The 13,192-nt window shown below is 36.3% G+C and overlaps 1 long non-coding RNA gene and 1 pseudogene across 1 annotated transcript; one reads left to right on the plus strand and one right to left on the minus strand.

The window, feature by feature from the left end:
* The first annotated feature begins 9,103 nt into the window (after window positions 1–9,103).
* On the plus strand, window positions 9,104–12,377 carry LOC136831692 (uncharacterized). The gene is made up of 4 exons (XR_010850950.1): window positions 9,104–9,145; window positions 9,464–9,635; window positions 10,716–10,832; window positions 11,777–12,377. It is a non-coding gene; the product is annotated as an uncharacterized lncRNA (long non-coding RNA).
* LOC136831639 (uncharacterized) lies at window positions 9,713–10,353 on the minus strand (annotated as a pseudogene).
* Window positions 12,378–13,192: the final 815 nt, after the last annotated feature.

Below are 13,192 nucleotides of genomic sequence, written 5' to 3' on the forward strand. Positions count from 1 at the left end.
TTATTATTATTATTATTATTATTATTATTAGACTCCTGTCTACTAGCCGGTTAAGACGACATATCAAAAGGAATATACTTTTTTTTTGCAATTTAAAATGAATTGCATAACATACTTTGTAAGCAGCAAAAGATCGTTTCCAGACCAAATGATACGAAGAGATAAATGCTGCTATGGTCCATAAATAATGAATTGAAATGAATTAAGATTCATATACCATTACCATGGCTTAGTCGAGGATTGCGGCTCATGGTGTGCAATCTATCTGAACCTCTGTCTCCAGAGACTTCTGTCTTAGCCAATTTATTCCCAGTCATTGATTTTGAATTGATATAAATCACCCTTCATACGTTAAAATTTTTATTATTATTATTATTATTATTATTATTATTATTATTATTATTATTATTATTATTATTATTATTATTATTATTATTATTATTTTATTATTATTATTATTATTATTATTATTATTATTATTATTATTATTATTACCAAATGAGCTTTAGTCTCGTTTCTTCTAACACCTTGTAATTGAAAATATATTGCATAATATATATTACATTATATATATATATATATATTTTTTTTTTTACCTTACCGATAACATACAGTACATCTATATTTTTCGCTGTACTCGGTATTTATTGTAAATGTCAACATCACAACTAACCACTGCGCTTTTGTACCAATATTTTTTTTAAAGCCGTAGTCTCACCTGTGATATTCTGTAGATGAAAGAACGATATGCTTTGTTGCTGGCGTGATATATATATATATATATATATATATATATATATATATATATATATATATATATATATATATATATATATATATATATATATATATATATATATATATATATATATATATATATATATATATATATATATATATATATAACAATAGTGTAAAGAAGGTGTGTTATTGGACATCTTTGATGAAGTTCTGACTCCCCAGTTTATGAGAAAGATTTAGTACAAATCATTCCTGATATACGGAGGAAGGAAGAAAATTCTACTCCCCAGTAGTGAATGGTTTCAAGGACTGATCAGATCGGCTGACCCTCGATTTCGCAACACACTGTTTGGACGAAGAATTAATCTCATATCTCAGCTTTTGCAGACCATCGTATTTTCTCTTATTTTTGCTTATTCTAAATTAATTTATGTATAATAATAATAATAATAATAATAATAATAATAATAATAATAATAATAATAATAATAATAATAATAATAATAATAATGATAAGTGACGTCGCTATACCATGGGACACCAGAGTAGATGAGAAAGAAAGAGAAAAAACTGATAAGTATCAAGACCTGAAAATCGAAATACGAAGGATATGGATATACCAGTGGAAATTGTACCCATAATTATAGGAACACTAGGCACGATCCCAAGATCCATGAAAAGGAATCTGGGAAAACTAGATGCCGAAGTAGCTCCAGGACTTATGCAGAAGAGTGCTACTAGAAACAGCGCACCTAGTGAGAAAAGTGATGGACTCCAAAGGAGGCAGGATGCAACCCGGAACACCACACTATAAAAGCCACCCAGTCGAATAGGATGACTGTGATAGACCAAATAAAAAATTAATAAATAATAATAATAATAATAATAATAATAATAATAATAATAATAATAATAATAATAATAATAATCTTTAGCATAAGAGCATTTTGTGGTATTTTTTTTTTACGCGTTCAAGTCTTAGTTACAGTCTATCCTGGTTAAATGATTGAATTGTATTGAATTTACGCTGTCCAGCCAAGCGCTGTGGTACTTTCGGCCATTCAGCGCTCAAGGCAGTGAAAAGGAGCTGGAGCGGTTGGACAGCAAAACAAAGATCTAGAAAATAGAGATGAAGTACAAGGATCTAACGATGGATCTGAGAGAGAGAGAGAGAGAGAGAGAGAGAGAGAGAGAGAGAGAAACCACAGTTGCACTAAAAGGTAATAGTTGGAGAGGCTGGACAGTAAGACTGAAGAAAGAAATTCGAAGAACAAGGTCAAATAAATAAAGCGGGAGTGAAGGTAAAGTATGAGGTTTTAAAAGTGGGCGGAGTTAGTGCCGAAGGAGCGCTGCAAACACCGTACAGGAAAGCCTGCAGCCAAGGTAAAAAAGATGTTACTATCACATACACGTCCAGGTAATATGCATACAATGGTAGGCGTTAAATATGTGAATAGCACAGCAGGTAAACTAATAATATATTTATAAAATATTAAAAGGATCAGTGATGTACACTTGCATTGCCTACTTCCCACTCCGCCGCCTCTCAATCCTTATCACGCGCTGTTGTCGCTTGTACCACACCCTTCAATCAACTCATTCCATCCTCCAGAGGATGTAGGTTCTTCTGCATCTACCTGCTGGTGATCTTGCCGTGTTTCAAAATGATAAGTTCTTCTTGTTGCGTTGAAATCTCTCAGATAAAGCGCATCTATTTCCTACGTATTTGAATATTGTGTAGAAATAAACTAAAACAAAATACACTGATGACTTTAAAGAAATGACAAAGAATAGATGGATTTCCCTTCTTTTCCAGTGTTTAGAAGGGAAATCCATTTATTCTCTGTCATTTCTTGAAATTCATCAGTGTGTTTTTAGTTTATCGCTACATAATATTCAAATACGTAGAGAATAGATGCTCTTTATATGAGAGATTTCAACGCCACATAAAGAGCTTATCATTTTGAAACACGGCAAGACAACCAGCAGGAAGACGCAGAAGGTGGAAGGTTAACTCCCCTGGAGAACCTGCTCTCGTTTTTTCAGTGGAGACACAGTGTTCAGAAGTGTCTCCACTGACAAAAACGAGGGCAGTGAATAACTACAATAATAATCAATTCACCAGATGAGACCGCATTTGATACGGGGGGTTAATCATTTGTACGAATCTCGGTGACTGTTACGAGAATGCTGTCGCTCAGCTGAATACGTGAATGAGCAGAGCGTCATATATTTGAGTATTTAAAGTAACGAACAATTACATTATGAAAAATATAGCAATGCAATATGTATAAGGATGTAGGCTTTCCGGGGGAATTAACCTCCCACCTCCTTCGATTACCTGCTGGTGGTCTTCTCGCCGTGTTTCCAGATGATGAGTTCATTATGTGCGTTGAAATCTCTCACATGCCTGGCTTCAGTTCGTTCTTTACAACCGGGTTAAATCTATTTGGATATTACATAGAAATAAACTGCAGCAAAATGTATGTATAAATTTATTAAAGAAATGACAAAGAATAAATAGATTTCCCTTTTATCCAGCTTCTCAGCAGTTTCTCTACTAAAACGAAAAAGCGAGCAACGAAAAACCACCATAACAATTAATTTCCAAGATGAGACTCCATTTATACGAATCTCAGTGACTGTTACGAGAATGCTTCCACTTAGCTGAGTATGTGAATAAGGAGAACGTCATATATTAGAGTGTTTCAAGTAACGAATAATTAGGAAAAAATAACAATGCAATATATATAAATAAGCATAAATAATATGTACTTACAGGTAAAGGAATAACACTTAAGTAACTAATACTGGGTAGTGGGGAATTAAAAGTGAGGAATAAAGTGTAACAAATACTAATCAGTAAATAACAATAACAGTGAATTTAACATTATATCATCGACAACACATTTCTAGGATTTTTAAAGAGGGATCTGAGCAGTTCTTCGTCCAGGGGGCATTTCGAGTATTGCTTCTCACAAGAAGCCGAGCCACTCGTCCGTTTCCCTGCGCCGTCGTCTTGGACTGACGAAGCTTTAGCGGGAGACATAGTAGATCTGGCGTGGGAGAACAATCCGACGATCAAATTTTCTTCAAAATCTCTCGCAGCTTCGTCTTTCGCTCCCAAGTGACACAGCAGCTTGAGGGCGCACCCGTTGGTGTCCAATTGCTCCACTGCCGTCAGGAGGGGCACAGCATCGTCAGTAGAGCCCTCATTCATCCGCGGTAAGCGGGAAGCGAAGCGAACGCGACGACCTTCCAAGTAACCGACGGCCGTAGCTCCCTGTTGAGGTAAAGTTGGTACTGTTTACAGTCGGTTTCCAGGATATCCGATCCTGATGCAGAATTGGATGAGCAATGCGATCAGCAAATCCAATGAAGTACTAAGAAACGCGATCAGCAAATGCGTTGAATTACTAAGAAATGCGAGCAGCAAACGCGATGAATTACTGAGAATTGCAAATTTTATGTAAATGATTAAGAAATGAATTTCTAAAGAAAGAGAAATAATTATGGAACGATTATTTAATATTTCTAGCACCATGCATGGTTATGATTGACGGTAAATGATTCTAGGGAGAATATTCAAAACCACAATCAGAGCTGCTAGCCTTCTCTCACAGCATTACTAATGTATACATATCAGTGTTTATCTCTGTCTGTCTGTCTGTCTGTCTGTCTGTCTGTCTGTCTCTCTCTCTCTCTCTCTCTCTCTCTCTCTCTCTCAATAGTCGACGTACCTTTAAGACCAAGATGCTTCCGACTGCCAAGAAAATATTCGTCAGTTCCGTTGGAGTAATTTTCCAATCGAATCTGGCATTGACACAGGAAGCCGCGAACAGCGTGACTAGAAACACCTTGAAGTTCATTCTGTGAAACGAATAAGAGTACTATTACTACTAATGTTACTGCTATTAGTAAAGGGCGTCAAACAACTTACGAAATCTACGGAGATGACCACAGAAAAACACCAGAAATGGTCTGTTGCTGACCAATCGAAAGTACATGATTAAATTTATTTTGAATGTGCAAGAAAACTTTTTTTTGTGGAAAATACAAACGAACAGCATCAACAAGCAAGCAACAGCAATTACTATAATTACAACAATAACATTCAAATTTTCTAAACCTCAGCAGTGAAGGCTGACTTTGCAAATTTATCGCTGCCTTTAGTTACCTTAAGAACGTGTATTGATCCTTCTGCAAGCGCTGGGTATTACGGTATCACGTAAGGACTGACGCCCAAGGACTGGTACCCACTCACACAGGTGCCAAGTGACTGTCGGGTTTGCCAGTAGGCAACTAACCCCCGTCAGAGGTCGGGCACGGGGCATCAGGCATATCGCAATTTGGAAAGCAAGGGGAGTGTTATACTCGTAATGTAATCACAGTGGTCAGCCTGATTGTTTATGATTCTGTAATCGTTAGTTGGCGTGGTTCTTGTCGCGTGATTGTTTATTGTAAGCGTGTGTGTGTGAATTTTGGTATGTGTTAGATAATCAACATAATATATATACATTTATATATATATAATAAATAAATATATATATATATATATATATATATATATATATATATATATATATATATATTATGTTGATATATATATATATTAATATATAAGTTAAAGTTAAGTATACCTTAGTTTAACCAGACCACTGAGCTGGTTAACAGCTCTCCTAGGACTGGCCCGAAGGATTAAACTTATTTTACGTGGCTAAGAACCAATTGGGTACCTAGCAACGGGACCTACAGCTTATTGTGGGATCCGAACCACATTATAGCGAGAAATGAATTTCTATCACCAGAAATAAATTCCTCTAGCCGAGAACGATACCGACCCGTCCAACGAGGAACTATTAAAATATATATATATATATATATATATATATATATATATATATATATATATATATATATATATATATATAAAATTCCTGGGTGTTACCCATTTTAGAGTCCTTATTGATCAAACAAGTGGTTCCTCCATTAAACACGCGGTCAACAGCCACGCCCCTCTTCTTATCTTAAGGTGTATTTTCTTCTTTTTTATTTTTTAGTTTCCCTCCACTTGCGTTTCTTTTACACTGGTGGAAGGTTGGACCAATAGTTTAAGAATTTTGATATATCTTGGATTTTTTAGACGTATAATTTTAAGTAATCCAGTAGTTTGAGAATTTTAATATATCTTGGATTTTTTAAATGTATAATTTTAAGTGTAAAAAATGTTCAGTTTGAGTTTTATGCTAATTATGTGTTTTTATCTATTTTAGAGCCCTTGAAGATGTAATTATATATGAAAATTACGAAACGTCAGGGAGATAAATATGTACAACAAGAGTAAATCTTAATTGTCCATCAGCATACGTGTTGTATATATATGTACATGTATGTGTATACTGTATATATATATATATATATATATATATATATATATATATATATATATATATATATATATATATATATATATATATATGTATGTATGTATGAGAGAGAGAGAGAGAGAGAGAGAGAGAGAGAGAGAGACAGACAGAGAGAGAGCATAATATTATTTATGAACGACCTACATAAACTGTAACTGATCTAGATTGCTTAACATCAGCATTCTGTCAAGAAACTGGAGGCCCATCATCATCATGAATAAAACCCAAAGAAAGTCGAGAGAGAAATCATCTTCTGGGTAAAAATCCATAAATAATCTGTTTTGTTTCCGAGGCTTGATGGATTCCTGGCCTTTACTTATCTATTTTCTTTATTCCTTTATCTTTTTTTATTTTTCTTCTTTTCTATTTATTCTCTCCCTCATATATTCTCTTGTCCTGTCTAGTCTTTTCCTCTTTCTTCCTCTTCCTATTGTTCCTTTTATCTTCTCCCTCCTTTCTTCGTCTTCCTTTCTTCCTCTTCCTCCTTTCTTTCTCTCCAATTTCTCCTTTCTCCCTCTTCCTCTTTTCTTCCGCTTCCTCTTCTTCCTTTCTTCCCGTTCTTCCTCTTCCTCCATTCTTCCTCTGCTCATTCCTCCTTTCTTCCTCTTCCTCCTTTCTTTCCCCCCAATTTCTCCTTTCTACCTCATCCTCTTTTCTTCAGCTTCCTTTTCTTCTTTTCTTTCTATTCATCCACTTCCTCCATTCTTCCTTTCTTTCTATTTCCACTTCCTCTATTCTTCCTTTCTTCCTCTTCCTCCTTTCTTCGTCTTCCTCTTCCCTATCGCTCCCTCTTCCTCCTATCTTCCTCTTCTTCCTTTCTTCGTCTTCCTCCTATCTTCCTCTTCTTCCTCTTCCTCCTATCTTCCTTGCCTCCTCTGCCTCCTTCCTTCATCTTCCTCTTCCTCCTTCCTTCCTCTACATCTTCTTCCTTTCTAACTCTGCCTTTTTTCTTCCTCTTCTTTCTTTCTCCTCCTCATCCCTTCTTCCAATCCCTCCTCCTCTTGTCTTCCTCTTCCTCTCTTCTTCTCCCTCTGCTACCTTTTTCCTACTCCTCCTTTCTTTTCCTTCCTCTACCTCCTGCTTTCATCTTCCTCGTCTTCATTTTTCCTCTACATCTTCCTTTTTCCCCTTCCTCTTCTTCCTTTTCCTCCGTTCTTCCTTTCAGCATCTTCCTCTTCTTCCCTTTTACTCTTCCTTTTCCTCCTTTCTTCCTCTTCCCGTTCTTTCTCCCCCCCAAAACAAAATTTCCCGTTCATTTCCTTCTTTTCTGATCTTTTTTCATCCACATTCTCTTCATTTTTTTATTTTCTTTTTTTACACTCTCTCATTCTCCTTCGTCACTTCTCCCGGCAATGAATAAGACGCTCGTTAAGTCATATCCGTCATGGCATTCATATTTCCTTGAAACAATTTATCTGCTGTCATAAATCTAATCAACGAGACGGTTGTGATGTCTTATGAGTTATGATTTCCGTAATTCCTTGTTATGATGCTTTATCAATTATGACATTGATTGATCCCTGAGGTTGACTGCAAATTCAAGAGACAATTCTGGTGTTATATCAAGCACTACAGTTTACCTTGGTTTTCCTTTCTAAAGATCCATTAATCAGATTCAAATGTTGTGACGTCATGATCACTATGACGTTCACGCTTCCTTGAAATGCCACGCTTAAATGTCATAAATAAAAGGTAAATGCCTTTACGTTGTTGTGTTATGACATTTACTCATGCCTGAAGTGGCTTTCCAGGTGTTGTCAATTGTAAATGGAATGAGCTCGTAGAATTTAACATTTTTCTCTTCGATAGAGCCCACTTCTGTTTCCCGGAAGTAAACGAAGACCAACATATTCGTAAAGGAATATTGATTAAGGTGAGGAAGGTTAGTGATCCCGAGGATGATATCGATTTTTCTTACTATTTTGCAGAAATATTAGGAAAGTAGAGTACTGAACACTGTTAGGGGGAATGTGTCTTTCATATCTGACACTCTTTAAGAAGAAATAAAGAAGAAAAATGGAGATGAACAGCCGAGGTAACAAATACGACAAGAAAATGAGGAAGTTCCTCAGCTTTTCTCGAATACTGATTAACTGCAATCTAGATCACGGGTACGTTTTCATTTTCATGCATCTGGTTTGGGCTCCCTAATTCGCCGTTATACGGAATAGAAAGCTATCGATATAGAAGTCTCGCTCTCTCTCTCTTTCTCTCTCTCTCTCTCTCTCTCTCTCTCTCTCTCTCTCTCTCTCTCTCTCTCTCTCTTTCCATTGTACATTTTCTATATACATGTGTATATACATAATTATACGTTCAGACGTGTAAACTCTAGGCCTTATTTTTGAGTACTTTCGTACATGCGTTTATGTATGTATATATATATATATATATATATATATATATATATATATATATATATATAGAATACATATAGATATATATATGTATATATATACATATATATATCTATATGTATATCCATATATATATATATATACATAAACGCATGTACGAAAGTACTAAAAAATAAGGCCTAGAGTTTACACGTCTGAACGTATAATTATGTATATACACATGTATATAGAAAATGTGTACGGATACAGAGAGAGAGAGAGAGAGAGAGAGAGAGAGAGAGAGAGAGAGAGAGAGAGAGAGAGAGAGAGAGAGAAAGAGAGACTTCTATACTTCTATATTTATATAGAAATGTGCTTGTGCTTGCGTGTGAGAATGTGTGCACAAACCTGTATCATAAATAACACAAACAGTAACTACTGTAATGTCCTCATACCCCCCAAAAGAACACCATTTAGGATAATGTAAAATCCGGCTTTCACTGGGTCAGATTTTCTCTCCTTGTCCTGTGCGCGAACGAACAAACATACATAATTCATTTGAGGCACTTGTATAAATAAGGTATGGCTCCCCGCGTCCCACCATTTGTGGAACATTTGCAGTGGTATCTGGACGTAAAAAAGCAGGTAGGTATTCTCTCTCTCTCTCTCTCTCTCTCTCTCTCTCTCTCTCTCTCTCTCTCTCTCTCTCTCTCTCTCTCTATATATATATATATATATATATATATGTGTGTGTGTATTATTGTGTATACATATATCTACAGTATATATATATGTGTGTTTGTGTGAATATTGTATATGCATATATATACTGTATATTTATTTATTTATTTATATGTGCATCAGTGTCCACGTTGTGATTGCTATCATTATTATTTTTATATTGCTATTGTCATTACTAATATAATATTGAAATAAGTAATTTTTATGGTCTTCTTTTTCCAGACTCTTTATCGTTCAAGAAATCCAGAAATAGAAAAATACTAAATCAAGAAAGAATATTCTGTAGACCAACAGTAACTCGCAAACGTCTGGTTAGGTTAAGAAGTTCAGGCGAAATTCCCCCGCCTCTCAGCAACTTCCTTTTACTTCATCTTCTGCTAATGGTCGTTTTGAGGTGAGTTTTTTTTTTTAGAAGTTTTCGAAGTTTTCCAGATGTGAATTCTTAAACTCGAGATCTTCCAGATAGGAATTTCAGAGCCTTTCAATTTTTCTAGGTGAGAATTCTCAAACTTTAGATCTTCCAGATGAGGATTCTCAAACTTGAGATCTTCCAGATGAGAATTTCATAGCCGTTCAATTTTTCTAGATGAGAGTTCTCAAGCTCGAGATCTTCCAGATAGGAATTTCAGAGCGTTTCAATTTTTCCAGATGAGAGTTCTCAAATGAGATCTTCCAGGTGAGAATTTCATGGGCTTTCAATTTTTCTAGATGAGAATTCTCAGACTTGAGATCTTCCAGATGAGAATTCCCAAACTTGAGATCTTCTAGATGAGAATTCTCAAACTTGAGATCTTTCAGATGAGAATTCTCAAACTTGAGATTTTCCAGATGAGAATTCTCAAACTTGAGGTCTTTCAGATAAGAATTTCAGAGCCTTTCAATTTTTTTCAGACGAGAATTCTCAAACTTGAGATCTTCCAAATGAGAATTCTCAAACTTGATATCTTCCAGATGAGAATTCTCAAACTTGTGATCTTACAGATGAGAATTCTCATACTTGAGAACTTCCAGATGAGAATTCTCAAACTTGAGATCTTCCAAATGAGAATTTCATAGCCTTTCAATTTTTCCAGATGAGAATTCTCAAACTTGAGATCTTCCGGATGGGAATTTCATAGCCTTTCAATTTTTCTAGATGAGAATTCTCAAACTTGAAATCTTCCAGATAAAAGTTTCATAACCTTTCAATTATTCCAGATGAGAATTCTCAAACTTGAGATCTTCCAGATGAGAATTTCACAGCCTTTCAATTTTTCCAGATGAGAATTCTCAAACTTGAGATCTTCCAGATGAGAATTTCAGAGCCTTCCAAATTTTCCAGATGAGAATTTCATAGCCTTTCAGTTTTTATAGATGAGAATTCTCAAACTTGAGATATTCCAGATGAGAATTCTAAAACTTGAGATCTTCCAGATAAGAATTCTGAAACTTGAGATCTTCCAGGTGAGAATTTCAGAGCCTTTATATTTTCCAGATGAGAACTGATGTCATTCTCGTCCTCTTGCTGTTCGGGACGGCATGGGTTGAAAGTGCCGTCAGCGCTGACATCAAGAAGCTCCTGATTGTCACTGGAGCTCTCGCCATTTTAAAGGTCAGCGTCGTTATATCGCCATGCGGCGTCATATTTTCCGTTTTGCGCGGTTAGACGTGATTCGAGTTCCTATTTTCAGTTTTCTGTAAAAGAAAACAATTGTGCCTGCCTTGTCTGTCCGTCCGCCCTCAGATCTTAAAAACTTGTGAGGCTAGAGGGCTGCAAATTGGTATGTTGATCACCCACCCTCCAATCATCAAACATACTAAATTGCAGCCCTCTAGCCTCAGTATTTTTTTTTTTTTATTTTATTTAAGGTTAAAGTTAGCCATAATCGTACTTCCTGCAGCGCTATAGGTTTCAACAACATAGGCCACCATCGGACCGTGGCTGTGTTTCATGGGCCGCGGCTAAGAGTTTTATGGGCCGTGGCTGAGGCCTCCACCAGACAGAAAACTCGATTGAGCCGAAGAAACTCCCCATCTCACCACATGTTCAAACCATCTGAGTATTCGAGATCTCATTCTATTTTTCTGCCACTTTCCAGCCAAGAATCATAGTATTCTGTGATCGCGTCTTTTCAAAGTCTACTTACTTAGAAAAAAATTGTTTTTTTTTTTCTTTTTGGTCAGAGCCGAGTTATATCTGTTACGAACTTTTGAATGTAAGTATGAAAACCGTTAATATGTATGGTACTTGTAATACTGCTGTAATACTTTGATGGTGACCTACCGTCCCCGCCCCCCCTCTCTCTCTCTCTCTCTCTCTCTCTCTCTCTCTCTTTTTGTTGTTGTTTCATTTAATCAAGGTGGCCTCAGCAATGGCAGGCAGTCTCTCTCGGAGTGTATTTTGAGATAAAATTTAGTTGAAACCACTAGGCTAAAAAATAAATAAGTAAATAGATAAACAGAAAAAAATAAATAGATAAAATATGACCTGTCAAAAAGAAAAGACTACGACAATTCTCCTCTAGTAAGAATAGAAATGTTTTTTTCCTTTCACAGGGAACAATTCTAATAGGCTATTTGGAAGGCAGGCGCATTCCACCTCCCAGGAGACGTCGATCTGCAGCCATGGATGTCATGGCGGACGTCGTCCTATCTGCGATCGGCCTAATGGACTCCAGCGACTGCGTCTTGAAGTTGATCTGTCAGTTGCAGATGAAAGAAGAGTCCGAACGGACAGAAGAGGAGAACATGATCGTGGACATGTTCACCAGGAGTTCCGTGAGTCTGTCTTCCAGGGCAGATTCCGCAGCGGAAGTCTCTGACGCAGGGAATCGAACGCGTGGGTTAACCGTATGCGACAGGTATTTCTCGGAATGTTCCTTGGGTGAGGATCAACTCAGGTACTTGTTGAAATCTCCCAGGGATGTGCTCTCTATGATTTGAGCGTCTTTGTCGCTGTTAGTCGCTATTTTTAGTCGGGTCCTTGTTAGTAATTTATTTATATTTATTCTGTTTTTTTAATAGCTGCTGATTATTTATAATTTAACTTATTCTATTTAAAAACATTACGTTAGTTGTGAGGTAACGAAAAATGTTACGCATAGTTGCCAGTCCCTCTGGTTATACGTTTAGAAAATAAATAATTTATTATTCTAAATTGATGTTACTGTTATTTCCCAAATGCCTGACAGGAATGAGAAAATGAAGCGGATCAATAAAATCGACAGGTTTGAGTTTGCAACGCAATAACTTGCTCAATCTAGGAAGTTTACGTGAGAAAACTGATAAAAAGTAGTGAAAGAAAAACATAAAAAAATGAGATGGATATAATTTACATAAGTTGTATATTATATCCATTACATTATGCTTGTGGTGTTGATATGTGCATAAACACAAGAAAATGGTGATCTGTGTCATTAATTCCTTTTGCATCGAAAGGAAAACAAAGGGAAAATAAGAAATTTATTTCACCAAATGCGTGACTTGAATTATCATTTAACCTCGTATTTTTCATGCCTATTCCTTTCCTTTAAAGGCAACCAGATAACAGGACAAAACCTGCATCGTGGCCTGATGAACCAATTTACCCTTTCACTGGCGAAAGTCAAAGCAGGAAATTCTTCAATTTCAGCTTTCTCATCTTCCTTGCAACCACGAACCAGATATGTGTACCCTAACAACTCAGTTCTGACCATTTTTTTCCTCTCCGTGACCAGAGGACTGCTGTGATTGGCTTAGAAAATACGATGAAACGACGTGTAACCAATCAGAAGATTACGCTTTCCCGCCCTCTGGGAAAATAGATTTTAAGTGCTTGTGACCAAATGACAGAGCCAATCAGAAGCTACCAACTGGTACCTTGAAATGTCCACCAAGAGAACAGACTGCCAAAGGGATTAGCCGATAGCAGTGAAGGATAATTCTAAAAGATGGACACTCCTGGACGCAATTGAGATATCCTTGAGGTCACAG

This window comes from Macrobrachium rosenbergii, chromosome 48, assembly GCF_040412425.1.
Source record: "Macrobrachium rosenbergii isolate ZJJX-2024 chromosome 48, ASM4041242v1, whole genome shotgun sequence".
Classification (NCBI taxonomy): Eukaryota; Metazoa; Arthropoda; class Malacostraca; order Decapoda; family Palaemonidae; genus Macrobrachium; species Macrobrachium rosenbergii.